This window comes from Hyperoodon ampullatus (assembly GCF_949752795.1).
Source record: "Hyperoodon ampullatus genome assembly, chromosome: 15".
Taxonomy (NCBI): Eukaryota; Metazoa; Chordata; class Mammalia; order Artiodactyla; family Ziphiidae; genus Hyperoodon; species Hyperoodon ampullatus.
In genome coordinates this window covers 50,963,895-50,991,259 of record NC_136928.1, presented here as the reverse complement: position 1 = coordinate 50,991,259, position 27,365 = coordinate 50,963,895, and the positions used below count along the sequence as shown (strand labels likewise).

Here is a 27,365-nt window from a genome sequence, read left to right as displayed (position 1 = left end):
GATGAGGTTTAACTAAGACAAGCCTGCTGTGTGTGATCCTTCCTGCTTTAGCATGTTGTGTTGGCATAAGTAGCCCTCATCCCTGAGAATATCATTGTTGTCATCAGCTCCAGAGACCTGAGCCCATCCTCCTTCCTCTCCTTGGGGAGGAAATCCCCCAGACATCTTGCCACAGGCTTGCTTAGGTCTTTGAACCACGCCACTGTCTAATTTCTCCACCTGAAACAACATGCACACCCCTGCTCTTCCCCACCCCATAGGTTCTTGTGCTGGCAGCTTATATTTTGACAAGAAAGGGAAAGAAATTAGAATTTATTGAGCACCTGTGGTAAGCCTGGCACTTTGCTGGACAGTGTGTAGCAGGTGAAAGACCTGACTTCTGTCCTTAAAATAAGTACTACAGGTCTTACCATTTAGTATGGGATTCTACAGTAGGGCTTCCAAACTTTAGCAGGCATCAGAACCACGTGGAGGCTCATTAAAACTCAGATTGCTGGGCCTCATACCCAGAATTTCTTATTCAGGAGGTCTGGGGTGGGGCCTAAGATTTTGCCTTTCCATCAAGTTTCCAGGTGACGTTGATGCTGCTGGCCTGAGGACCACACTCTGAGAACAACTGCTTTACATGGACCCTATGAAATAGAAATTATTCCCATTTACAGATAAAGAGCTGAGTTGTAGAGAGGCAAAGTGACTTTTCTCAGATCCTATAGACAGAGCGCCAAAGCCCAGATTTGAAGCTGGGGGCTCTCACTCCAAAGCCTCTGCTCTTCCCATGATATCAGGAGTGGTAGATGCACAGCCCTTGAGCATCCCTCATCTAATCCACCCCTGGGGACAGGCAGTATTAATCGATCACAGGACCTCTGAACCCAGAGGTGGCCTTGGAATCCTTCCTACTCTGCTCCTGATAGCCATACCTACCAGTCCGTGGGAGCTGAAATGAGTTATTGTACCAACAAATACATCCTCCCTAAAATAGAGACATTACCAAAAAGCAATCTATTAACATCTAAAAAGAGCCCTAACCTGAGCTCAAGTCTGCTCTGCTTAGGAAGGAAGCGGTTGGTGGATTGGGAGCTATGGGAAGCATAGCTGTCCCAAACTGTGCTGGGACCTCGTGGGTCATCAGCTAGATTCTTCATTCAGCACCCAGGCAGGGCAGGACTAGGGGCCCTTACCCTTAAGAAGTTCTCAATCTAGATGACGTTAATAAGGCGATTTTTTTAAAGCTGCCATTATTTTTCTAATTTATATCTACTACATGTTATTCTAAAAATTAGTTATTCCATTATTTGGCACTAAGTTCAGTGATGAATAGAAAATAGTGCTCAATAAATACTTAAGAAAGATAAAGTAGGTGCCAGAGACAGCTGTGTCCTCGCCTGATGAAGTCTTCTAACAAACGGACAGCAGAAATAAGTAAGATTGAACAGGATAACACCTTGAATTTAAATAGCTTCTCTGACTTCCAAAGTCACCCACAGATTTGAAATGAGAGATTGGTAGAAAACTGATTAAACTGGTCAAGGGAATAATTAATTTTCTCCTCTAAAAATTGTGAATTATATGAGGCATCACCATTGTTATATCCCTTGGACACTTGTTTATATATTTTCCAAAGGGAGTTAATGGGCAACAAAGCAGAGTTTTATAGAGGTTAAGAGTCTCCTAAACTATGTATGTGAGTGACCCATGGAAGCTGATTGTGTCAGGTGTGATTCTCCTGTCTTCTAGAATAATCCATCACTATCTTTCATGTTTCTGCTAGCCCACACAATGTCTGACCCTCACCACCACTAACAACAGATATTTAGTCTGTTGCTAGTGTGTGTTCAGGGAGATCTCATCTCACCTGCTGTTTTTTAAAAGCAAGGGCAGGATGAATTAAGTTTTTATACGTCTAGAGTGCCCCGCTCTAGACGTATAAAAGTACTTAGCAAGGCCTATGTTAGTAGATACTCAACAAATATTCATCATCTGAAAATACTACAGATCTCTTTTTAAAAACCTTGGGAAAAAGAAACAGTGTAATTAATGTTCATATGCATACATGTAAGGCGCGCTTGTGTGTGCATCTACCCTATATATCTGAAACGAGAGGGAGCAGGTGTCTGGGTGTTTGTGTGCATGTAGTTTTCTAAGTGATTTGCATTTCAGATCTGAATTGCGCACATTGACGATTAGAGGTTGAGAGGAAGATTAGAGATGAAGTCATCTGTGCCAGGGTTGAAAAGTGCATGAATAGGGAAGGTGTATGTTGGAGGTGGGGAAAAATAACCCTGAGAACAAACTGGTCCAGGGCTGTCTCTGGCCAAGCCAGCACACAATGACAGGGAGCATTTATATTTATTGCCTTGAAGGGCCTTCCTGGGTTTTGCCTTCTGGATTGTTTTGAGAGGAAAGACTTTATGGTATTTAGCATCCCCACCTTTGTATAGAAAACTCAACTCTCTCTGCACATTCCTAATGCCTGTGTTTCTATATGAGCATGCTTATAGTCATGCTCTTTTTTTTTCTTTTTTAATGAGACTTCCTGTGTAGCCCAACTGGCAAAAGGAGGAAGGAATATTTCATCCAACAATATGTCCAGAGACAAGAAAACTTTCCAAGATGCTCTGTGGGTCTTTGATGAAGCTATTTATGGGGTTGGAAGTCAGTCTCATGCAGACACACAAGGACGACTCAACTGGCCACTGAAAGCAATGACCATGGCCATGCAGGTCAAATGAAATAGATTAGTAAGTACAGGTTATTTAATGGTTAAAAAACTTGAACATAGGGCCTCCAGAGGAAAAAAAGAGGTTCCTTCATGATGTCCCCTGTTCTGGCTGAATAGTATACATGCCTTGAGAAATCCACCTTGGTTTGGGAATAGCACATAGATATTGTGCTCAAAAAAGGAGTGGCATCATCTCTGACCACTTCGGTTGTGATGATGCCTTGTGGTGGGCAAGACTGAGGCTGGTTAGAATGAAAAATGGTCATCTTTGGGCAGCTTCTGGATGACAAGATTTTTTCCAGGGTAAGTTTTAAAGCCATGTATTAAATCCAGCTATGTAAGTGGGAAACTAACTGCACCTTATAAAAGGCTTTACATGCGAGGCAGAGTCCTCCATTTGGAGCCTATTTTGTTAAATGGCAAAGGGTAGGGAAATCCAAAACCCATTAACATTTCTGCTCTGCCCTGGGAATGTATTTAGCTGGAGCCAGTCTCGCAGTCTGTATGTACACCTGTCCTGCCTAGTGTGGGTAGAGACTTTAGCTATAGTGTTAGATTGGGGAATTCCCCATTGACAGAGAAGTTGTTTAATAGCTTAGGTATGTTCTGTAGCTCATATAACATTGAAAGAGAAGACAAAAGATCCAGTTAATCCTTAGGGTCAAGTGGACCTTTCCAGATGGAGCAGAGAAGCCCCCCCTAAGGACAGGCCCCTGGGAAGAACCTACTTCCCTACCAGAAAGCACAGAGAAGAAGGCTTCCTTAGACCTGTTTGACCCAGTGCTCTCCAATGGGCAGTGCTTCTGGATGTTCTAAGTCAGAGTCTTCAATGATAAAGGGTTTTAAAATAAGCATTGTATTATATTAGAATATTAATGTTTCTTGACATTTTTAGATAGTTATTTGAGGGGGAGGGTTCTGTTTTGCCCCATCCATTGGAGATGGGAGAGGAGCATATAAGACAGAGCATAAAGAAAAATCCTGCTGATGTGGGTGTTTCCTTGGGGTGAGGCACTGGAAGAGGCACCAAGGGTGTGCTTCCTTCATGGTTAAAGCCCTAATAGTCTCAATGTAAGAATGTCCCATAGGCAGGTGAAGGATGATGTGATTCACTCGGGTGGTGACCTCCTACCAGTTTATCTAAGAATCCAGGTGAATCAGATCAGTAGGGGGTAATTGTGCAGTCACTGGTCAGCCTTCTGTTGCTCAGCAAGAGAATTCTGGCCTGTGGACCAGTGGAATCAGGCAGGCGTTGGAGGAGGATTCCATAACCATCTTCTCTGTTCTGCCATCGTTACAGAAAAGCTCCATCAGGATGTACACCTTCACTTCCAGAATGTTTTATTTACAGTTAACCATAGCTGCTGCCTGGGAGAAAAACTTAAAACTTTAGTAGCATAATCGTTTTCAGAATTTGTGTTAGGGCCTTTGACTTTTAAGACAAGGACACCAAATATAGAAGAAACAGAAAATAGCTATGTATAAGGTTAATAAAAGCCCCTCACCTCCACCCCATTTAAATCCTGAAGAGGGAAAATAGCTGAGCTGTAGTGATTATTTCCAGCAAAGAAAACTATAATTATGGGGCCCAGTTAGTCTTCATAAGGGTCAGCCTTGGAATAGCATGGATGCTATTTTGAATATTTGAGAAAAGGGTGACATTCAATGTGAAATGGAAATGCTTCTGCGCTGCTGGGATTGGGCTAGCTCCCTCCAGGCTTCAGTTGCCCCTTGGGATAGCCCATTTTCCTCTCCTTGGTGGGTTTGGGATACACTTGAAACTCGTAGTCATTGCTGGGACTCCCACCAGCAGCTCCTGGGAGAAGCCGGGGGAGTGGCGAATCTGCTTTTCACATTGGCTTGCAGTCCCAGCTACCTAATATCAGGGGAAATAACACTTAGGTATGTGGATGAAGTCTTCTGTACAGAGTGAAAGAATAAGGGAATAAAAACCATGAATAGGCTGTGGAAAGGAGTGGCTGGGTCACCTGCCTGGGGGGATGAACCTCCCACAGGACTTCATGGTTGTGCAAGAGTTGGGCAACATTTGGCCAGGGTGGAGAGGCCTTGGCAAAGGCATTTGCACTCCTAATAGATTCCTATCTCCTCCATGGGGCAAACAAGTATTAAAGTTCTGCACAGCCCTTTAGGAGGAAGAAATCGATTGCCTTCTCTAGCCTAGCATACTTGATTTGTATTTTCTTGGAGTTTTATTCAACAAACACCCACTGTAGCAAAGGCACTGGGCTGGAGACCCTAGAGCATCAAGAGAAAATGAGGCATTTCTGTTTCTGCCCATAGGAGCTACAGTTTAGTGGGGGCTGGGTAAGGGGAGGACAAGCATAGAGGCGATCGCAGCCAAGGCAGGAGGTGATGAATGCCATGACGGGGAAGCGGGGCATGTGGTTTCAGGGCTTCTGCAGAGGAGAAGTGGGATACAGTGGTGTTGAGCATAGCCCTGGAGCCAGATAGCCTGCATTCAAGCCCTGGATCTGGCCTTATTTGTTGAGGCATCTGGGATAAGTTCCTTAAACACTCTGTACCTCTGTTCCCTCAACTGCAAAGTGGGAGTCATTATAGTACTGTCAGAGGGTATGTTTTAATGCTCATAAAGTTGGTCTTAGCTCTAAGACTAGAAAGGAGGGCCTGTGCTGACCTTAAGTTAGTGACTGACAACCTCCAGGCCTCAGTTTCCTCATCTGTACATTAAAGGGACTGGGTTGGACTGGATAAATGCTAATATTTTATTTATTCTAAAATTCTTTTATTCTGCAATTGTGTGTACATTAAGTGCCTGCTGTGTACCCAGTACTGTGTTAAGCACGGTGGGAAAGAGAAAAGGTAGAATATGTGCTCCCAGCCCTCAGGAAGCTATAATCTACATGAGGAGAGGACATTAATATTCAGGATAGTTTTGGAGAATTAGAGAATATTAGAAATTAAAAACTTGGTCTTATGGGTATGAGAGAATAGAAATAGAGAGCTTCGAGTGGACCAGAATAGTCAAGAGATTTGACAGCAACCATCAGTCCAATATATAGAACTACAAAGGCTGTAGACAAGAGCTCAGACTTGTTCACCAAATCCCAGGATTCTGAAGCTTGGGACATTGCATTAATATTTAAGTTAAAGTTGAACCGTAGGGGCTTCCCTTGTGGTGCAGTGGTTAAGAATCCGCCTGCCAATGCAGGGGCCATGGGTTCGAGCCCTGATCTGGGAAGATCCCACATGCCCCAGAGCAACTAAGCCCGTGCTCCACAACTACTGAAGCCTGCACGTCTAGAGCCTGTGCTCCACAACAAGAGAAGCCACTGCAACGAGAAGCCCGTGCACCGCAACGAAGAGTAGCCCCCGCTTGCCACAACTAGAGAAAAGCCCGCGCAGCAATGAAGACCCAACACAGCCAAAAATAAATTAATTAAAAAAAAAAAGTTAAACTGTAGAAAGACAACAGTTATCTATTTAGGATTTAGACGGAGTAAGATCTATAAAACTCCTTGCTTAAAGCAATAATATGGTCTGAAACTATAAAGAGGCACACCCTGGTTTTCCATGTATTCCTGGATGGTCATTCTGGTAGAACCTATAGTGTTAGTTCACTTGCACGCCTCAGAGTTGAACAGCCTGGGCATCTGGCGGTGTTCTCAGCCCCTTCTCTAGAGGACAGCACACAGAGGTGGCCCTGCAGAGCCCTCCAGCCACAGCTTTGGTAGAGCTTAGTATTCCTCATGCCTCCCTATCAAGGACAAGTTCTGCTCCTAAGGTTCCACACCCTCCCCCTTAGGGACTCTAGGCCCTCTCTCTCCAGCAGTGTTTGCACTTAGGTTTTGAGAAACCCGCCTCCTGCAGCCCTACTATCTCAGTTTCTCAAGGTAGATGTGCAGATTAGACCATTAGTGACCCTGGCCTACACAGGTGACAGACAGGTAACAATAGTTAGCAGATTGATGGGTGCCAAAAGACTGGTATAGACAGTAAGTTTACCCTGTCTAGGAAACTGGGGACACCTCCTGGAAGGGGTGAACCAGGGGCTTGAGTGGGCCTTGGAGAATGAGTGGAGGCCAGGTCAAGTTGGCAGATAAGGTGGGTAGAGGCACCAGGTATGTCCCTTTCCCCCACCAGTGTCCCCCCCCCAACTACTCCTCGCTAAACAAACATGGGAGGTGGCAAAGCCAGTTAGGTGTGGGGGAAGGAAACGAACTAGAAAGGACAGATGAGGCACAAGCATGATCTCCCTGGCCTCAACCAGTCACTGAGAATTCCTGCTCATCACCCAAGCGGTCAGCGATGGCCTGGCTTGATAGGCCAGTTCATGACATCCTGGCTTCAGATGAGCAGACCACAAACCCTCACAGAGCTCTCGGCCAAATTTCCTTCAGAGTAGGGCACCCAGAAATCCTGTGATACATGTCAGCACCCTCTGTGAAGGCATGAGTACATATCGTATTTGCCATCAAAAACACACCTCCACACAGGCACCCACCAAGGTAGGGATGACAGATGGGGTCATGGAGGTTCAGAAGGGTGAATGGTGCAGTGACTTGCTGTTATAGCCCTTTGGAGAAAATCGGAGATGAAAACAGTTTGGAACTTGGGTCTGCTTTCTAGGACAGTTTTCCAAGCACCTTTCTTCTCTCCCAAATTGTACGCTCTCTCATTCTCCCTCTTCCGCTCATTTACTTTCATAAAAAAGTTATTTTTTCCCAAATAAGCAAGATGGAATCAAACTTTGCAACCTCCAAATGTATGAAATAAACATTATTCCTAATGAGCCTCTGGGAAAGTGCTCACCTTTGAACTTGGCCAAGGATTACAGAGGAAAGAAAATGTCTTAAGAACTTGATAGAGTGTTAGAGCTTCCTGGATTTTTTAAGTCAAGTTACATATTACATTTCTTTTCCTTAATAAGGGCAGTTCCAGAAATCCTTCCTGGATGATTAGACCATGTCCAAAAGCGGAGACCTACACTACTGACGCTGGTTTGGGGATTGTCATCTGGGTGCTAGGCAACAACAGGATGGGAGGCACCGTTTCCAGAATGCTCCTACTTGCCTAGGTCTCAGCCCCTACTCTCTGGGTCCTTGCCAGGGAGGAGAGGAGCATGTCGGCTGTCCTAGGGTGAGGTAAGGGGAGGCCTGGAACAGAGCAGGGAGATGTTCCGGGAACCCAGTAGCTAAAAGGTGATAGGGCCGAGGAGGACTCCCACTAAGACGAGCTTTTTTTCTGGACACCTTGCCTGTTCATTGGCCTGTGCTCATCTCTATTTCAGTTTCTAAGAAAATAATAAGAGTTCTGTTAAAAAAAAAAACAATTTTTCTAAGGATAAAACACCACTGGCTATCTCTATAGTCTCTGCCTGCCTCACATGGACTATTGGACATTTTAATTTCCCTAGCTATTCCCTCACAAGCCAAGCAGTTCATCTATAGACATCAAGGTGCATCATTCACAGAAGGACTTATATCCAATTAGGAATGTGTAACTGCAGAACATATTCTGCTTGAGGTCCCAGAACATTTGTGCTGCCCTGGGTTTGTTGTAACACGTAGAAGATATTTTGTTTCCCTTTTCTTGAAACTTTTCCTCCAAGTTTCCATCTTCATGCTTTTAATCATGACCAATAAGCTCCGTGCTCCCTCATCCCTGTGATGGCATGAGCTGCACCAGACACCCCTAGTCCCACAGAGGTCGACAGTACCAGGGCTTTATAAACAGAGCCCAGCAATGTGGATGTCTGTTGCTGAGCTGTTACTGCTTCATGGCAGAGGCTGCCTTTCTCTGCACCCCAGCCCCCAGTCCCTGCACACGGGGAAGTTTAGTACACAGACCCTGAATTGAAAATACCGCCATGAACAGGCTGCCTCCTGTCCTGCACCTGCTTAGTGCAGCTTATCTTTTAAAATAAGCCATCCTGCAAAGAGGAGTTTCCCTTAGTGGCCTTGGGGTTTGTTGGAGGTTCTCTAGAATCGGCAACTTAGCTGTGACCTCAGAAGCCTTGGCTCTGGCTAGGCAAGGTCTTTGCGCCAAAACAGGCTCAGTGCCCATGGAGATAATCACCTCCTGTAATATCCACACAATCCTCTCATTGTCAAAGCACAAGGAATGCAAAAATAGAGGAAATGCCACAACAGGGTTGCCCCATGGTTCAGCTAACCCAGGCTTCTGCTTCTGGCTGAGGGCACCCTGGGACACCTCGGGAGGGACAGTCCCACCCGTTGTTCTGGGTCGGCCCTGATTGGTTAAGGCCCATGCTCCTAACACCTGAGCCGAGCGCCTCTTTACCAGGCCTCACCAGGCCTGATTCTGCACCATCTTCTTGGGAACCCCTTCACCCGCTCTGTCCTGGCTCACTCCTGTTGTCCTTAATATCTCCCTGAGAAGCCCTCTGTAGTCTCCCTTTCTCCTCGCCTTGGTCAGGGCACCCGCTGTGCTGCCAGAGCTCTGGTTACTGACTTCTGCAGCAACAGTTTCAATCCTACACGCCAGGCATGATTCTAAGCACACTGCGTGTGTGTAGCACTTATTCCACACAAGAGCCCAGGTGGCAGGGACTTTGAGAGGAGCTGTTTTACAGGACACCGAGGTTTAGAGAAACCTAAGTGACTTGCCCTGGGTCACAGAGGAAGCGTCTGAGCTCCCAAGCCCAGGTGGTCCATCTGGCCCATGCCCTGGCCTGCTTGTCCATCTCCCTCACTAGGCTGTCAGCTCGTTGTGGGCAGGGACCTGTCTTTCCTCTGTATCCCCCAGTGCCGAGTGGACACTCAATAAATGTTAACTTAATGAAAGCAAAATTTCACCAAACATAAATGCCAGATGGGATTTAAATTCCAAAGAGCCAAACTTCTTGCCAAAAGGCTAAAATGCAGAGGAGTACTTGCTCTTTGAGCTCAGTGATGGTGCCTTTTTTTTTTTTTTTTTGCAATACGCGGGCCTCTCACTGTTGTGGCCTCTCCCGTTGCGGAGCACAGGCTCTGGACGCGCAGGCTCAGCGGCCATGGCTCACGGGCCCAGCCACTCTGCGGCACGTGGGATCTTCCCGGACCGGGGCACAAACCCGTGTCCCCTGCATTGGCAGGCGGACTCTCAACCACTGCGCCACCAGGGAAACCCTGATGGCACCTTTTTAAAACGCTGGTTGCTTTAGGACTTTCTTATACATGCCACAAAGTTGGGGGATGTAGTGTGTATAGGACAGATGGGTTTGTCACAATCTCGAAGGCGATCAGAAGTCACTCCAATGAAACCAGAGCTGCATCTGGCATTTTTTAAATAATTAGAAACAACCAAGCAGGAACACAGAAAAGAGCATTTCTTAGCTGATTCTGGAGAAATGAACCTTATCCTCCTTTGCACCGGCAGCAGGATTTGCAGTGTCCCAGGCACAGCTGAGACACAAGTCATGAGAACCACCACCAGGGTTGCACAGCGCCCCTCTACTCAGGTCTCCCCACATGGGGTCTAATCTTCTAAATGGTTTAATCAAGCCCACTGTGGCCTTTGAGGCTACAGGGACTTTGGGGCTGTTTTTTCCCTGGGCTTAAAGTCTTTCTCTGCTGCTGACTCACATGTTAATTATTGCTTTCCGCAGAATTAGCAGCGCTGCCCCACTCGCCTGCCTGGATGTTATGCGGCTGTGCAGCCCCCGGCCCTTTCCCGAGCAGTCAGGGGGCCAGCGTCCCAAACACAGAAACCAGCCTTTGCTTTAGAGTCTGTGGGGAAAGGGCTGCTGAGGGTGCTCTGCTTGGCCCAGGATTCTGAGGGTTAACCTCCCAGTCTTTTGACCAAAATCTCCTGAAAAGTATAGGCAAGAGTTTCAGTTCCCTGTCACCTGTCAGTGTTAATGGACAGAACTGGTGCTTCACAGAAATAATATCGACTTATTTTCTCTTTGACTGCTGGGCTGGATAATGAAGTAAAAATGACATTATCTCTAATAAAAGTGATTTGCAGCAATCACTGATAGAATCTCAGTACCAGAGATTTGCCATTAGCAGGTTAGTCAGATAAGGGGAGCAGCTGGGTTCTGTTAACCCCCTCCTGGTCTGGGATGTGTGTGTGTGTGTGTGTGTGTGTGTGTGTGTGTGTATGTGTGTGAGGGGGTGGGGTTGAGATTAGGGGACTAGATTTTTAAACATTGACGTTTTAGCTAATGGTTTATTCCAAAGTGTGGGTTATTCTCCAACCCTACTTGCTTACCTTTAGGGTTGTATTGGGTTTTTTAATTGTTTGGTTCTTTTCCCTTAGGATTTTTGGGTTTGGTAGCTTTCTTTCTTTTTCTTTTCTTGGGTTGGCCCATTTTCTCGCCTCCATGTTACATCACCGAAGGGGTGGAACCCTGGCCAAGCCCTGGCATCCTCCTTGCCAGAATTCTGACTCCCAGAAGGTCATCTACACATATGACATGAGGGCTTTGGGCAATGGGTGGTATTGGGCAACAGACTGTTCTGTTGTGTCAGGGAGGTGGAGTCAGAGGCAGAAACCTCCCTGGTCTCATCTGGAGGGTAGGGAAGAGGAGGGAGAGGAGGGGAAGGGGGGGAGTAGGGAAGGAGGGGGCTACCGCTGTCCACGCTTGTTCACCAGTGTCAGTGAAAGCTGACTGGCATCTGGCTCACTGAACACCCCCTGTGATGTGGACAGCAGGCACAGCCAGCAGCTTCATATGAAAACATCCTTAGGGTATGGGGATCTGTTTCCCAGGAACAGCAAGGAGTCATCGGATATTAGGTAACCTAGTGATGAATGCAGCCACCATCACACCTCTTTATTAACCCACTTTCTACCCAGAAAGCAGCAAAGCATTATAACTCTACAATCCTAATCCCACTGCTAGGGGATCACGGCTGGTTTAGCCTTCATCCAGCTCACCGTGTGTATCTGAAAGAGCTAGACGAAATTGTTATCGTTGGGGTAAGATGCAGTGCCAGCCTCTGTCAATACACAAGCAGCTTGAAATTTTGCCTCTGCCCTCAGAGAAGATCCTTGAGATGAGGAATACTAAGGTGACGCTACCTTGCAGTTAAGTGAAACAGCTCAGTTCTCCAGGCATTCAGGGCAGGGATGAGATGGGGAGATCAGTGTGGGCTGGGTAGTGTGATCAGGAAAACCTCTGATGGTGGTGGGCCTATGTTGGTTCTGAAAGTATAGGGTTTGGAATGTAGGAAAGGAAGGATCACATTTCAGATGGGAGAAAAATAGCTGGGTGGCAGGTGGGGAGCTGAGTTATGGGTGGTGGTGCAGAGTGTAGTCTGGCTGGGGCAGGGGGTGTGCTGCAGACTTGTGGCGACTAGGGTTGGAAAGCAAAGCTGGGGCTGGTAGACCTTGAGGGGCATCTAGAGCTTGAACTTCATCGTGAGGACAGTAGGGAGCCACTCCTCTTTTTTTAAATAGCGGAATGACATGCTGAAATGGTTCGGGGGAAAAGGGGGGTGTGCTGGTGTGCTGTTCCTCTCTCTGAGGCCTGATTGGAAGTGTATTCTTCTTGATTAGGGGTCAAGGAGGTGAGGGGCAAGGCGAAACAGCCAGAGGACGGGGGCTAAAGTCTGAAAATAAACGCAACACCACTGGAGCCAGGGGAGGCGTGCACCCTTGGTCAAGTTTGTTTTTCATCCCGTGGGTAGTGTTTGAGTTACTATTCAGCAGGAATGCCTTGCTGAGGTCTCTGTGGGCTGAGCCGAGGCTCCAGCTTGTGGTGGCCCAAGGGTTGCTGCCATATTTAGAGCTCTTAACAAAGGGACTTGTTTCCCCTGGCTCTTCTCCCAAGGAAGAGGGGTTCTCATATTTGCTGTCCCATGTGGCAAAAACACAGCCAGCAGAAGAGGGATCCAGGCTGGGTTCTACGCTGCCCACCACCTGGTACCTCAGCCACTAACTAGTCAGTGGGGTAGGCAGTTACCTGATCATCAGCTTTATTTCCCAGTTCTTTTGTTGTTGACAGCCCTCCTCTGTGCTTGGCATCTTGTGGTCACTCGGCCATGTGTGTTGAGTGAAGGCATCCTCCCCACTCTGACTTTTCCCATCTGGCACCCTCCCCTCCAGCCCGTCTCCTGAACACCGGCACCCCGGCTCATTCCCCAGCAGTGTCTTTGTTCTCATTCCTCCTGCCCTCGTGATTGCCCCCGCCGTAACTGCCCCTCCTTCGAATGCCCCCTCCGGTGCCGGGTTCCCCCCATGTCCAGCCTTGCAGACTTTCTTTGCTCAAACTCCCGTGGCATCCACTGACCACTGGGCCAGTCCTTTGGGACTTGACTCTTCACTTCTCTGCAAGCTCCCTGAGGTCAGGAGTGGTCGTTCCATCTTTCACTCTATTGCTCACAGCCCCAGCACATGAAAAGAGATTAACAAATATTTGTGGAATGAGTGGAGAGAAAAAGCTATTGCTGGGGGAAAAAAAAGCCACAACCCTGTTTCCCAGATTGCTCAATATTATCATTTGAGAGCATGATAGTAATACGGGGAAGATTTTTTGGCATTTCCCATGGTTTTTGATGACTTCTCTACCAAAAAATGGAGCATAGCTTCTTTTTTTTTTTTTTTTTTTTTTTTTTTTTTTTTGCGGTACGCGGGCCTCTCACTGTTGTGGCCTCTCCCGCTGCGGAGCACAGGCTCTGGACGCGCAGGCTCAGCGGCCATGGCTCACGGGCCCAGCCGCTCCGCGGCACGCGGGATCTTCCCGGACCGGGGCACGAACCCGTGTCCCCTGCATCGGCAGGCGGACCCTCAACCACTGCGCCACCAGGGAAGCCCGAGCATAGCTTCTTAAATGTGTGTGAACATCTCACTTCACATTGTAGTATGACAGGGCAGAAATGGGACAAAGCAAAGGCTTGACATGTGACCATATAAACAGGCTGAAAATTGTGGTTCTAAAGGAGAGAAAGGGTCTCTGAGTTCTCTCTGGGTTCCTTTCTCTCTCCTTTCATTTTGCCTTGGCCTTTGCTTGCTTTCTTCATTCTGTAGACAGGGAGGCTAGAAGGGGTTGTGGGATGGGGGGAGGAATGAGAGATCCCATTCAGACCCCCGCCTTCTCTTGCTGTTCTGAAATGCTTTAAAGACCAGGCACCAGAAGTTCTGGCATCCAATTGGGATTAGTAAGGCAGATCCTATGGGTGTTTCACTGTTAACCTATGATCAGGCATCCGTCCTGATGAAAAGGCTAAACAAATGTTGTTTCCTTTGAAATTAAAGTGTCTAAAATAAAGAAGAGAGAACTGACCCTTAAAATCATGTTCAGTACTTGAGAAGAGTTCCCTCTGACAACTGTCTATTCCAGTTTGGGCTTTTTACATTTTTTTCAGCCAGAATGTCTGACGACACTGCCAGGGGAATTTCTGCCCCCTCCTTCCTGAATATACCCAGCGCTGGCCCCTGAGGCAGCCCGGCTCTGTTTTCTCATGGCGCAGTGACTCTTTCTGGCAACTGCACATAGTTTCTCCAACGTTATCACTCCCCCCCCGCCCCCCCAGCCCTTGGTTGCCTTTTGAGGAGCAATTGTTTGGGCAACTCGGTGTAAAGCAGGGGGTTGATTTTAGTTCCGTGTGGTGTGGAGGGGGACTGGGGGACAGGAGGCCTTCTCCTTTGCCTCCCCTGCGGCACCCTGGCCCCCACGAGGGCGCCAGCGCAGGGGTCCTGTCCCCCTCACGCCCGCTCATGAAAGATCCTGCTTTCACCAGGCTCTGGACTCACCATTCATCCTCTCTGCCGACAAGATTTGAGGGGCTATCTCGAGGTGACGCTGGGGGCTGCACCTCAGGGACGGCATCTTAATGACTTGACTTGGCGGGCGTTAGAACAGCCCCATTCAGAGTGAGTTCACTCCCTGTGCAGTTGGCTCACTCGGCCTCTGTCCATAGATGTTCTCTTGTTCACGCTGCGTGAGGAAATGGAGATTTCCAAGTGGGAAGCAGACTTCCCAGCGCTTTAACTCTTCCCTGAGGGGGAGAGGAGCTGCAGAGAACGAAACACAGTCTCAGCTGACCCAGCTGCAGCTCCCGGGAGAGGAGCAAGGTTTTTATCTCACGTCTCCAGGGCTGGGGGTGGAGGCCAAGGCACCAGGGATCACATTTTCTTTCCTCCCTGAGAAGGAAAGGAGAAGAGTAAAGGGCACACTTGAATTGTCCTTACAGTCAAGCAGCAAATATTTACTTAGTTTGTCTGCCCTGGTCCAAGGTCCCATGAAGGATGCACAGAAGGAGAAGATGTTGTGTCTGTGCCCCACCCCACCAAGGCACCAAGGTACTTACAGTCTAGTTATAGCAGCAGGAGGTTTGCATAGAAAAGCCAGCAAGACCCTTTAATGAGGGCCAGTGAGAAATTTGGGCAGGAGGCGCCTTGGAGAAGGGAGTAAAGGTGGCCAGGGAAGTGGCTGGGGGAAGTAGGGCTGGAACTGGCCCCAAGGCATGGAGTTTAAAGAGATAAGAAGGGATGAGATGATAGCGGTGGGGAAGATGTGAAGGGAGAGAGAGGCACCAAAGTAGGGCTTAGTGAAATCCCATAAAGAGATATAAAGAGTAAGATGCTTCCTGGCAGAAGAGGAGACCTGACTTGTTAGACTTTGGGTGGCTGTGGATGGATAAGGACAGCATCTGAGTAGCACTGACCCAGCCAGATGTTGGTATCTCCCTCATGTCCTTGGTCTCCAGATCGCATGTGTCCCCCGGTCTCCTTCTGTTTAAACTGTGGACACAGACCAGTAGAATCAACATCATCTAGGAGGCTGTTAGAAATGCAGAACCTTAGGCCCCAGCCCAGACCTACTGAGTCAGAAACTGCATTGTAACAGGATCCTGGGGTGATTCGTGGGCGGAGTCAAGTTTGAAAAGTTCTAGACTGTGTGACCCCACTGGCAACTGTCAGCAGCGCTAGTTCAGGCCCCAACTTTGATTCAAAGAGCTGGGGAAACACACACACAAAAACATCTTTGAGTGTCTCTGAACTACAGCTCTTCCCAGATGGAAATCTTTTTTTCTAATTAGGAATTGGATTAGAATTTTTATGTCTTCCATTGTTTGTTTGTTTGTTTTGTAATTTATTTTTTGGCTGCATTGGGTCTTCGTTGCTGTGCGCAGGCTTCTCATTGCGGTGGCTTCTCTCGTTGTGGAGCATGGGCTCTAGGTGCATGGGCTTCTGTACTTGTGGCAGGCAGGCTCAGTAGTTGTGGAGCGCGGGCTTAGTTGCTCTGCGGCACGTGGGATCTTCCTGGACCAGGGCTCGAACCCGTGTCCCCTACATTGGCAGGCGGATTCTTAGCCACTGCACCACCAGGGAAGTCCTAGATTTTTATGAATGATCTAGAACAGCAAGCGACTCTGAAGAATTCACAGAACAGAAATCATTTAAGTGGTTTTTATCTAATGTCTCCAACTTGTACCACTTTGTACTAATTATGCTTTAGAGGACTCCAGAAGAACAGATGATGGGGTCCTTTCCCTCCAGAATAGGTGGTCTAGTTAGGGGGACAAAAGCTACAGAAGTAGAGTGAGTGGAGAACAACACAGGGCTGGATGGTGCAGCACAGAGTCTCTGGACTGGGATGCGGAGAGGTCAGCGCAGGTGAGGCCTTCCTGGTGAAAATGGACGGTGGGAGGTCCTGGAAGATGAGTGCAGTTAGGTCGAGGGGTGAAGAGTGTGTCCTCCAGGAAAGGTGTGGCGAGGAGCAGAGCAGGCGCTAGGTCTTAGCCACCAAGGGGACAGTAAGCTGCTCCCCACTCCCTCTAGAGAAAGTGCTTGCCTCATGCTGGGAAATCCACTTTACATCTGGCGCAGGGCACTTTTTTCTTTATCCTTCTGCTGTGCAATTTCTTTGTCAGTTCTCTTGGCTGAAGGCAGTGTTGTAGGAACAGGATGGCTGCATAGGCAGAATGGCTTGAGCCAAACCATAGATTGTGCTGTTGGAAGCTTGTGGGATCCAGAGGAAGTAGGCTGCTGACGGATAGAAGCCTTAAGGAAAACCCTAAATCAGATCGGGTACCAGCTTGGGTGTGGGGAAACAGCCTCATGCCCAGGGAAGTGGCACCAAGGAAAAGAGTCCAGTGAGAGTGAAACCTGTAACCTGTGGTATCTGTAGATGCTGAGAGCAGAGTAGGAACTTGTTTCCTTTGTGAGACAGACATCTCCAGGCGGAGACAAATGATCCCGCTGGGCCCGGTTTGTCATCGTGGGTCTGACCTAGGACAAGAGGGTGGCCAGGATGTCCCCTCTGCTGCTTCCCAGACCAAGAGCTCATCCAATTAAGTATCCTTAGAGGGTTTCACCCCCGATACACCCGGCTCAGCTAAACCTTTTGAACTTGCAAGAGAGATCTGCTTATGGGCATTTTGGGGAAGGTTCCCTGATGGCCGTCAAGAGTATAGGATTTAGGGTCAAATGGTAGGTTTGAGTGCTGGCTCCATCACTGGGCGACACCAGGCATGTCACTAACATCCTTGGAGTCTGTTTCGTCATGTGTGAAATAGGGATGGTACATTCCTACCTCCCCAGATTGTTTCAGGATTAAGTCAGAGGCAGTGTGGTGAAGAGTTCTTTATCAAATGACAAGCACTGCGTGTGGTTCTTTCTTAGCTGTAGCAGCAGCAGCCCTTCAGCTGGCTGAGGTTAATTAGTCCCTCAGCTGGAGTCTGCACAGCGGAGGGGTTCGAGCAGTAGCGGGCATCAGAGGCCGGAGGGAACAGTGGGGAGCCAGGCAAATGCTCCTTGTGGACACACGCTTTCCTCCCCTCTTCATGGGGAGTCTTCTCTATCAGTGCACTAGACATGCTGAGATCGGGGTAGGTGGAAAGAAAACCTTATTTTTACACTGGGGCATGAGGTCCTGCTGACCGACAAGAGTGGCCCTCTTCGCAGCACTGGATTCTCCAGGTTCAGTACAATTGGTCATCTTTCTTCAGACGTTTTAACCTGGACACTGCATGAGGGGAAGAGGAAGCCCGAGAGAGCCGGTCAGAGGGCAGGGAAAGTTGCTGAGACAGTACGCACACCCTGCTTTCCTTCCCCGGGTATCTCCCTCTGCAGCACTTCCTCTGGGGCTCCACATTCAGTAATGGTGGCCATGATCCTGAAGATGCTGTTACCAAATTCATTTCCTCAACTTTCAGAGGCGATCATGGTGAGGAAGCCACGGGGAGCTGGCGGCAAGCTGGATATGTGTCATCTTGTGTTATAAAAATAAAGGGGCTTCCCTGGTGGCGCAGTGGTTGAGAGTCTGCCTGCCGATGCAGGGGACACGGGTTCGTGCCCCGGTCCGGGAGGATCCCACATGCCGCGGAGCGGCTGGGCCCGTGAGCCATGGCCGCTGAGCCTGCGCATCCGGAGCCTGTGCTCTGCAATGGGAGAGGCCGCAACAGTGAGAGGCCCGCGTACCGCAAAAAAATAAAATAAAATAAAATAACTAAATTAAAGGGCCTTCCCTGGTGGCGCAGTGGTTGACAGTCCGCTTGCCGATGCAGGGGACACAGGTTCGTGCCCCGGTCTGGGAGGATCCCACATGCCGCAGAGCGGCTGGGCCCGTGAGCCATGGCCACTGGGCCTGCGCGTCCGGAACCTGTGCTCTGCAGCGGGAGAGGCCACAACAGTGAGAGGTCCATGTACTGCAAAAAAAAAAAAAAAAAAAAAAAATTAATTAATTAAGAAGCAACACCTGATACAAAGGTAGTTATCATAGTGTAATTTATAACAGCTGGAAATAAGAAACTATTTCTGAACATCTGTCAAGTGCATTGTGATCCACCCATACAATATGATATTGCTGGCTGTTAGGAATATTTCTAAAGGGTTCTCTAAAATGTGATAAATGTTAAGTAACAAGCATAAATCCAGTGAGAGCTCAGTTTTTTTCTTTATACCTTTCTGTATTTTCAAAATTGCCTGCACTAAATATGCATTACCCTTATTCCACCAAAGTCTTTTTAAAAAGTGATATCTTAAACTAGGTTATGAGATGGTAGTGCATAATGAAGGTCTATTTCCAATTGTGTGACACATCTAGTGCTGCTTGGCAATGGGCTCTCTGTTCACGTGTCCTTGAAAAAGTCAGAGCTCAGGGGTTTGGTTCCAGCTCCACACATTCCCATTACCTTTCTGAGCCTCAATTTTCCTCATCTCTAAAATGGGAATAACGGTACCTGCTCTTTGTATCCTACTGGGCGAGATTTACAGATTAACATCTAAAGTGCTTTATAAGGTGTAGTGAGTGGTACAAATGTAAAGCCTTATTACTCACTAATATGTTGAATAGAGAACCTCGCTAAGGTTTGGGCTTGTGAAGCTCAGCATAGACACAGATCGTCACTGTCACTCCTGTGCATGCACGCTTTTCCCAGCTGGGCTGGAGACTGCACATGTCCTCAGATGACGTAAGGAGCTGGGTTATCTGGAGCCCCAGATGGGCTATACCTATGGGGCTGCTTGGTAATTGGGTCTGCTGCTCTCTTCCCCAAGGCTGCCTGGGGCCTAGAAGGCCACCAGATAAGCATCTCCAGTGGGGCCCGAGCAGATCTGACCATTAGAGGGCCATGTTGGGTGGGCCCCAGACATTACTGTCAGCTCTGAATGCAGTCCAGGCCCTGTCTTCAGGGGCACAGACCACCAGAGTGGGTCAGGGAGCTGGGGGCTTAGCCTCAGGGGAGGGGAGATGGGGAGGTTGAGAAATGAGACACTTCCCAGGATTCCTCCTTCAGGGCAGGGCTGAGTGAAAATATCTGTTCTTGTTTTAGCCACTCCAGCCCTGACCTCTTCTTTGTATCCCTTCTTTTAGGGCTTTTGATACACTAGTCTGGAGTATTAGTCTTATCTCTCAGTTGGGCTGTGCTCTCTTTCAGGGCAGAGACCAGGCCTCTCACAGAGGTATGCATATTGAAGTGTATTGATGCCTTTCCCCCTTGTGGAGTTCTGTCTGATCTGCCCAGTTTCTCCTGAATTTGCTAATGTAATTTCTTCCATTTTGATTGGCTAACTTTGATGCCCTTTCCTCTCGTATATAATATATAATCTATATAATAGATTCCCCTATGCATCACTACTGTCTTCGGCAAACATCAGAATATCCCAGAAAGTTGGCCAACACCACCCTCTCTTAAAATATTTTGCCACTCCTTTGGAATTGCCTTCAAAGCCAAAGACCATTCTTTTCAATACCTTCAATTGTGGCAAGGCCTTATCTTTGAGGGCATATTTTATTCTTTCAAACAACTGAGACCCATCCACAGCCAAGTCTGGTGACTAAAGGGGGTGGCTACACAGGATAATGTCATTTGGGGTTTAAAATGATGTATGTTCTATGAAGTATTATGATTGATTTTCTTGTGTGATTCTGAGGTTCTTTCTAAAGGACCTCCCAAAATACTTAGAGCAGTGGCCATTTCACCAGAATAAAGTTTGTACCTTCTCCCAAGGTGGCTATTTTGAGGGGTTGTTGCCTTTTATGTGGCCTCGATTCAAGTCTGTCTCCTTACTTTCACCTCCCTCTTTCTGTCAGTCATAGCCTCTGGGACAGTGATGGCCACATGAGCTCCTAGATAAATAACTGTTTGGTTTATGATGGTGACTCCAAATTAGCTGAGTGTGGACACAGTGCATGGTAGGGGGAGAGATGTGGTTAGGTTTAAGAAGTAGATCTGGGTTTCAGTCCTCCAAAGACAGGTGATCACAGGCTCAGAAACCTTCTAAGCCCTCCAGGTGATTCTTCTGCAGGCTAAAGTTGAGATCCATTGCTCTGCAAAATTGGGACCAATACCACTGCATAATTTAAATAAGGATCAGATGAGAATGTTTATGAAATGCACCTAGCCCCAGTGATCAGTAAATATCTGTTTCCTTTTCCTTCCACCAACAAAACAAAACAAAACAAAACAAAACACACAAAAAACAGCCTTTTTATTTTAAAGCTGACTGCTTTGCAACAGTGGTTCCCAGCCCTGACTGCACAGGAGAATCACATGGGAAGCTTCAAAACCCCTTAATAGGCTGCACCGCAGGCCTATTAAATAGGACTCTCTGGGGGTAGGTGTAGAACCCAGGCATCAGTTTTTTGAGGCTTCTCTGATGATTGCTGTGAGCAGCCAAGATTGAGAAGCACCAGCTTTGGTTCTGCTCTAATTTATTTATTTATTTAAATTTATTTATTTTATTTATTTTTGACTGTGTTGGGTCTTTGTTGCTGTGCACAGGCTTTCTCTAGTTGCGGCGAGCCGGGGCTACTCCTCCTTGCGGTGCGTGGGCTTCTCATTGTGGTGGCTTCTCTTGTTGCGGAGCACGGGCTCTAGGCACGCGGGCTTCAGTAGTTGTGGCTCGCGGGCTCTAGAGCGCAGGCTCAGTAGTTGTGGCGCACGGGCTTAGTTGCTCCGCGGCATGTGGGACCTTCCTAGACCAGGGCTCGAATCTGCGTCCCCTGCATTGGCAGGTGGATTCTTAACCACTGCGCCACCAGGGAAGTCCTGTTCTGTAATTTAATCCATGAAGCAGTCAATCCCTAGGTGTAGGGCAGCCACTCGTCCTGATCTCTGGGACCTGAAGCTGGCGTGTTCCTTCCTTCAGGCAGCCCTCGTGCAGCAGTGGCACAGCCTCAGTGAAGGGTCACAAAAGCTCCCTCCCCATTGCATTTGACCTTCATTTCATCCATTTACAGCCTTCTGCGAATTGGCACCAGCTTAGAATTTCACCACCAGCCAATAGACTGATCCAAGCTGGTTTAATTAGCTTCAGTCTTTCTCCTTAACCTGCTGAAATCCATTCTGCTTCTAAGCCTTCGAACCTTATAGGGAACAGGTGTATTGTTTTGATACCCTGATGGCCCACAGGCATTAGGCATGGGAGCCCTAAAAGTAAAGATCAGGAGACTATGGCTAATTAAGCAAGCAACCCCATTGGTGCAGTGGGTGACATCTTGGGGGCCGCAAGGCAGGCTGACCAAGAGCTGATAATGGTTCCATTACTGACTTAAGTAGGGATCTCTAAGCCAGGCTTAGAGCAATAACCCCAAATCTGAGGAGAAAATTTTAAGATAATGAAGCTCTGGGCAAAGTGGTTTTTCCCTGGTTGAGTTATAGCATGTGCATGCTGAAGCTTTAGGACCGTCAGTTTTGTCTTATTTTTTGATTGGCTGCCCGGTCCCTAAGTTGTTTTTTTCCCTTAGTTGGGATCAAGTGTTTCAGAATTTGAGTTTTTAACTTGGGGAGAATACATATAAATTTGTGTATAGGAAATGTCCCCCCAAAATGAGAGAAACTGCTTGTTCTCCACCTGTAGCTTGGAGAGAGACATTCATGCAGGCTGGAACTGCAGCTTTTTTTTAATGGAGCACTGTAGAGTCCCTTCAGATGGCACTGCACCACACTCCCAGCCTTGCGTGATGCAGGCTGCATGCTGCACTGATTCCCCTTCTTCCTACTCACACTCCATTTGAGCTCGGGTATTGGTTCTTAAGCCTACACTTAAGGTTCCAGGTCTTTTTCCGAGGTGAGTGGGTGCTCACCTAAGGGCAGCATCTCCCCCTTGCCCCACCATGGAGTCTTTATGTCACTGTATCTTTTCCAAATCGTCACCCTTCTCGTCTTCCTGTAGTGTACATGGACATCCAGTTGGTGGGAAGGTATCTAACACAGCCTGGTCCATGTTGAAAGTAGACAATAAATAGCAATTTCCTTGCTGCCAGGGGAGAACCTTTGATCTTGGACCCAGAAGAACTCGGTTTGAGACAATGTCTCTTAGCAAGTCACTCTGCCTCTCTAAATCTCCACTTCTTCATCTATTACATGGGGATAGGAGTTTCTGTCTCTCAGGGGTTTTGTGAGACTCACATGAGATAAAGTGTAAAAAATGTGCTTTCTGCACCCCTCAAACACTGTAAGGTATTGCCACTTGTCCTTCTAGGATCAGCTGGCCTCCTGCCTCACTGGGTAGCCTGCCCTGACCTTGTTTGCTGACATCAGCTTGTTTCTTATCTTAACCACCTATCGTGCTTATTGCCTGTGTTTATTTCTCTGGTTCATGGGCATGTTTCAAGTTGTTGGCTCCCCAAACAGACTGCGTACTCCTCGAGATCAAGGAATGTGCACCTCCTCCACAAGGTCCAGAACGGAGCTCAGTAAACACTTCTGGGTCCACCCAAGACACAGTCAGCCAGGGCCACGTTCATGTGGTGTGTTCCGTATACCATGTATTGTGTGGGAACCCCCTGTGGTCTCAGGAGGACCTCCAAGAAAGACAGGAGCAGGGACTTTGTAGAAAGAGCAATTGGAATAAGAAATACATTTCTGAGTCTTTTCTGATGATCCGGAAAACTTAGATAAAATATCTTTTTACAAAAAGCCAGAGAATTCTAATATGCCCATGTCTAGAATTATCATTAAAAACAAATTCTGGTCTATTGCAGTGAATTCTAACACCCATCTAGGGAGAGAAAATAAGGCACAGGTACTTTAGGAAATGAAGCCTTGTTGACCTAAGAAGGGTCAGCTGCATGACCCAACAAACTGATCAAAATCAGCCTGACCAACAAATACACCTGCAGCCCTGAGACAGCGTTGACTTGGCAATGAGCAGCTGTAGGGCCAAAGTCTGACCGTGACTAATGCTCAGATTAGCCTGGCAGTGGGATCATTACTATCTGTCTTGAGGGTTTCATTGGTGGAGAGCTTTCTAGTACTTCCAACCCTTCTACCCTCATCTCATTTGATCCTGACAAAGAAGACATGAGCTGGCTCCCGTTTCAGAGATGAGGCAATCAGGGCACTGAGAATGCATTTTCTCGTTCAACATCAGATAGCTAGATAGTATGTGGCCAGCATGTTAAAACACCAGTCCTCCTAACTTCCCGTGCCCTGCTCTGTTGGCTTGAGAGGCCCAACCTGTGGTAGATGGGGTGAGGAAGTCAACTGGGTGCATCACTTAGGACAAGGCAGGTCTCACCTTTACACTTAGCATTAATTATTCTTGTTCTTCCGTGTTGCTAATTCAATATGGCAGCATTACACATGTTTGTCTGTTCTTCCCAGAGTCAACGTTAGACAGATATCTCTGGGCTGTGTCAAGGTTAACTAGATAATCCAATTAAAGTCATGCTGGTCCCAGAGCACAACTGCAAAAACAAGGTAGCTAAAGTGGAGCTCAGACTTTTAAACCAAGAGACTGCATGAGATTCTCAACCTTTCTTTTTCTAAACGTTAAGATGTTGCTGTTTATTCCTTGCTAAAGCCACTACCTCCTACTGTTAAGCAGTAGAAAGAGTATGTATTGGCCTGAGAAGAGATGGGTTCTAGCCCTAGCTCTGCCACTAATTAGCAGAACTGCCCTAAGTAAGTAATTTAACCTGGTCGGGCCACAGTTCCCAGATCTGTGAAATGGGGACAACAGCAGTGCCTGCCTTGCCCATGTCATATGCAGGGGGTGAGGATGGAATTAGACAGGGAGCACCCACGTGTCTCAGGACTTCTAAGTGTCTGCTCACTGACTGTACATCCTCCAAGAGCTTATGTAGGCACTTGCTTTGTGACCTTGAGAAGTTACAGATGATGTCTGAGCCTCAGTTCCCACGTGTGTAAATATGCTCACAATACCTACCATAATTGTGTTGTTAAGAGGATTATAATGAGGTAATATATGTAAGGTTCTCGGTGCAGCACCCGACACAAAAGTGGGTGTCAATAAACATTTGTGTGGCCAAGAGAACGTAGTAGGAGCCAAATCTCAAAGGCCATTGGCAGACAGAGCACCGACTCCAGACGGCCTTTTCCTTCCCTGGCTCTTCCTCTCTGTCTGCTCTTCCACTTCAAAGAAGGGGCAATGGCAAAGGGAAGCGCTGTGCGTGCAGACATTGATGTAAATGTCACATCGATGTAAATGTGCTGGTGTCTCTTTCACCCAGGAGGCCTTCTCTAGAGGCCCCTAATGGCTGGTGATGCGTTGATGATGCTTCTGTTGGGGAGCACGACGGTTGTGCTGGAGAGTGGAATCCAGTGTCCTAAAGACGCTGGCTCTCATGACACGCAGGTGTGATGGGTACATTTGTAGCATCCTGTCCCCTTCTCACCCTCCCTTCCTGGGCCAGGATGCGTGCAAACCTCGAACAACTGCTTTCGCTCCACAATCAGAGGTCAGGATTAAAATGCAAATGAGAGGGACTAGTATACAAACTGCCACTACAGGCTGGAGCAAGAGCAGGATGATCCTAAGGGCAGGTTCTGAAGGCGTGGGGTGCAGGGACGAGAGTTCTGAGAGCTGGAAGTCAGGGGCAGAGGAGGAAACGTGAGTTGGGTAAAGGAAACAGAAAAGGGAGATAGGACAAGAAAAACAATTTCACTCATTTCACAATTTTTCTGAAGGTTCTTCCTGACCATCAACAGCTGTTGGAGTTTCCTCCTGCAGTCTGAGTCTATGATGCTTGATCCATCCAAGGAGCTGGTTGTTTTGTTTTTCTAAAATGAAGCATGTGGTAAAGTCAAAACAGTGCCTCTGCCCCACATCTTGGCGGTTTGAGAGGTGGTGTGTCAACATTCCGGGAATCCCAAAATACTGAATTTTCAGTCCAGATAACAGGCTGCAAAGCCAAACAAAAGGAGAAGCAGCCCCTGGTTTTGGAAGTCTCAGGAGAGAGGATAGACAGAGCAAGCTGGAGCGGGTTAGGTGAGGCCTTGAGAGCCGTGAACTGCATTGGACACCTTTCAAAAAAAAATAAAGATGAACTTGTTTATTAAACAAGCAATATAGTTTTTTTTTTTTTATAGAAACATAAGAAAATACAGAGAAGCACTAAGAAAAAAATTCCTCCTAACGTCACTGACCTGACACTGTAACAATTTTGAGGCTAGGGAGGCAGGACATCATTGACGGAGAAGAGCCTGGATTCCAGGGCCCAGCTGCCCCGTGCAAAGCCCCACTTCCCCATTTACCTGCGGAGAGGCTGCAGGTGAATTACAGCAGTCTCCCCTTATCCACAGTTTCACTTTCTATGGTTTCAGTTCCCCACAGTCAACCCCAGTCTGAATATATTAAATGGAAAATTCTAGAAATAAGCAATTCATAGGTTTTAAGTCTCATGCCATTCTGAATAACATGATGAAGTGTCCCACCATCCCATTCAGGACATGAATCATCCCTTTGTCCAGTGTATTTGCGCTGTATACGCTACCTGCCCATTAAGTATAGGAAAAAACATAGTACAGGTAGGGTTCGGTTGTATCCAGGGGGTCAGGCAATCCACTGGGAGGCTTGGCATGAATCCCCCGTGGGTAAAGGGGGACCACTGTACTTAGTCTCTATGGACCCGTTTCCTCATCTGTAAATTAGGGGTAATAATAACAACTACTTCCAAGGGCAGTTGTGAGAATTACAGAAGGCAGCGCAGTAGTGCTTAAGACCGTCCCTGGAACATAATAAGTACCATATACGTGACAGCTGTAAGAATAACAGTTATTAGTATTTTATTATATTTCTAGATTTCTTCCTATATAAGAAGTGTTATGTATAATACATTTCCATGAAAATAGGATTATACTGTACTCTTTTGTAACATTTTTACTCTCACGATTATCTTTTCATGAATATATTTGTTACTGATATTAGCTACCATTGACTGCTTACCATTGGGATAGGCCTGGCACTAAAGACTTTACAGAAGTTGGGGGCTTCCCTGGTGGCGCAGTGGTTAAGAATCCACCTGCCAACGCAGGGGGCATGGCCTCGAGCCCTGGTCTGGGAAGATCCCACATGCCATGGAGCAACTAAACCCATGCACCACAACTACTGAGCCTGTGCTCTAGAGCCTGCGAGCCACAACTACTGAGCCTGCGTGCCACAACTATTGAAGCCCACGCACCTAGAGCCCATGCTCCACCAACAAGAGAAGCCACCGCGATGAGAAGCCCATGCAGCGCAACGAAGAGTAGCCCCCGCTCGCCGCGACTAGAGAAAGCCCGTGAACAGCAATGAAGACCCAACACAGCCAAAAATAAATGAATGAAAAATAAATAAATTTATATTAAAAAAAAGATTTTACAGAAGTTATCATATTTGATCCTCACATTAACTCTGTGGGGCAAGTACTGTATTACCACTTTACAGATGAGAAAACTGAGGCTAATCAGGTTAAATAATATAAACATACAGAGCTGGCGAGTGGCCCTCTGTCCTGCAAGGAGAAGGAAGATAAGGCCTGCTGGTAGCCTGTCCTGGCAGGATTAAAGAGGAATCGTGTTTGTGCTCAGTCCTTTTTAACCCTCAGCAGGTGTCCACGTCGGGACATCAGACTGACGGGTGTCTGGCTGACTGTTCTTGGGCTCTAGTGGCATTTTCGATTTTTACAGTAGAAATCACTCTCTGATACGAAATGGGATCTAAGGTCCAGTTCTGGGCTTCATTGTCTCTAAGAGCATTTTATCCAGAAGCAGATCTTCGTCTGGTTCTCCAGAGGCTTTGACACAGCCATCTGGGCCACTGGCCACAGCTTCCTCACCCTTCCCTCTCCGTCCCTGGGCATTCACCTCAGTCCCCAGATAGCCCTGGACCAGGTCCCAGGCATTGCCAGTGGATTGATTCAATTGGCAAGGCTTTGCTCAAACCCCACCCACGTGAAGCCCTGTCGTGGACTCCGTGGCGCGCAGGAGGGGAAGGCGGCTGAGAAGACACGAGACGCGTGAAGGCAGAGCTGACAGTACAG

General features: G+C 47.6%; 1 protein-coding gene across 1 annotated transcript in view; it reads left to right on the top strand.

Moving 5' to 3' along the window:
- The window catches only part of EPAS1 (endothelial PAS domain protein 1), a gene marked incomplete at its 5' end in the record, with an annotated part of 86,297 nt that overhangs the window by 20,785 nt on the left and 38,147 nt on the right, over window positions 1–27,365 (top strand). The gene's annotated exons all lie outside the window — the stretch shown is intronic.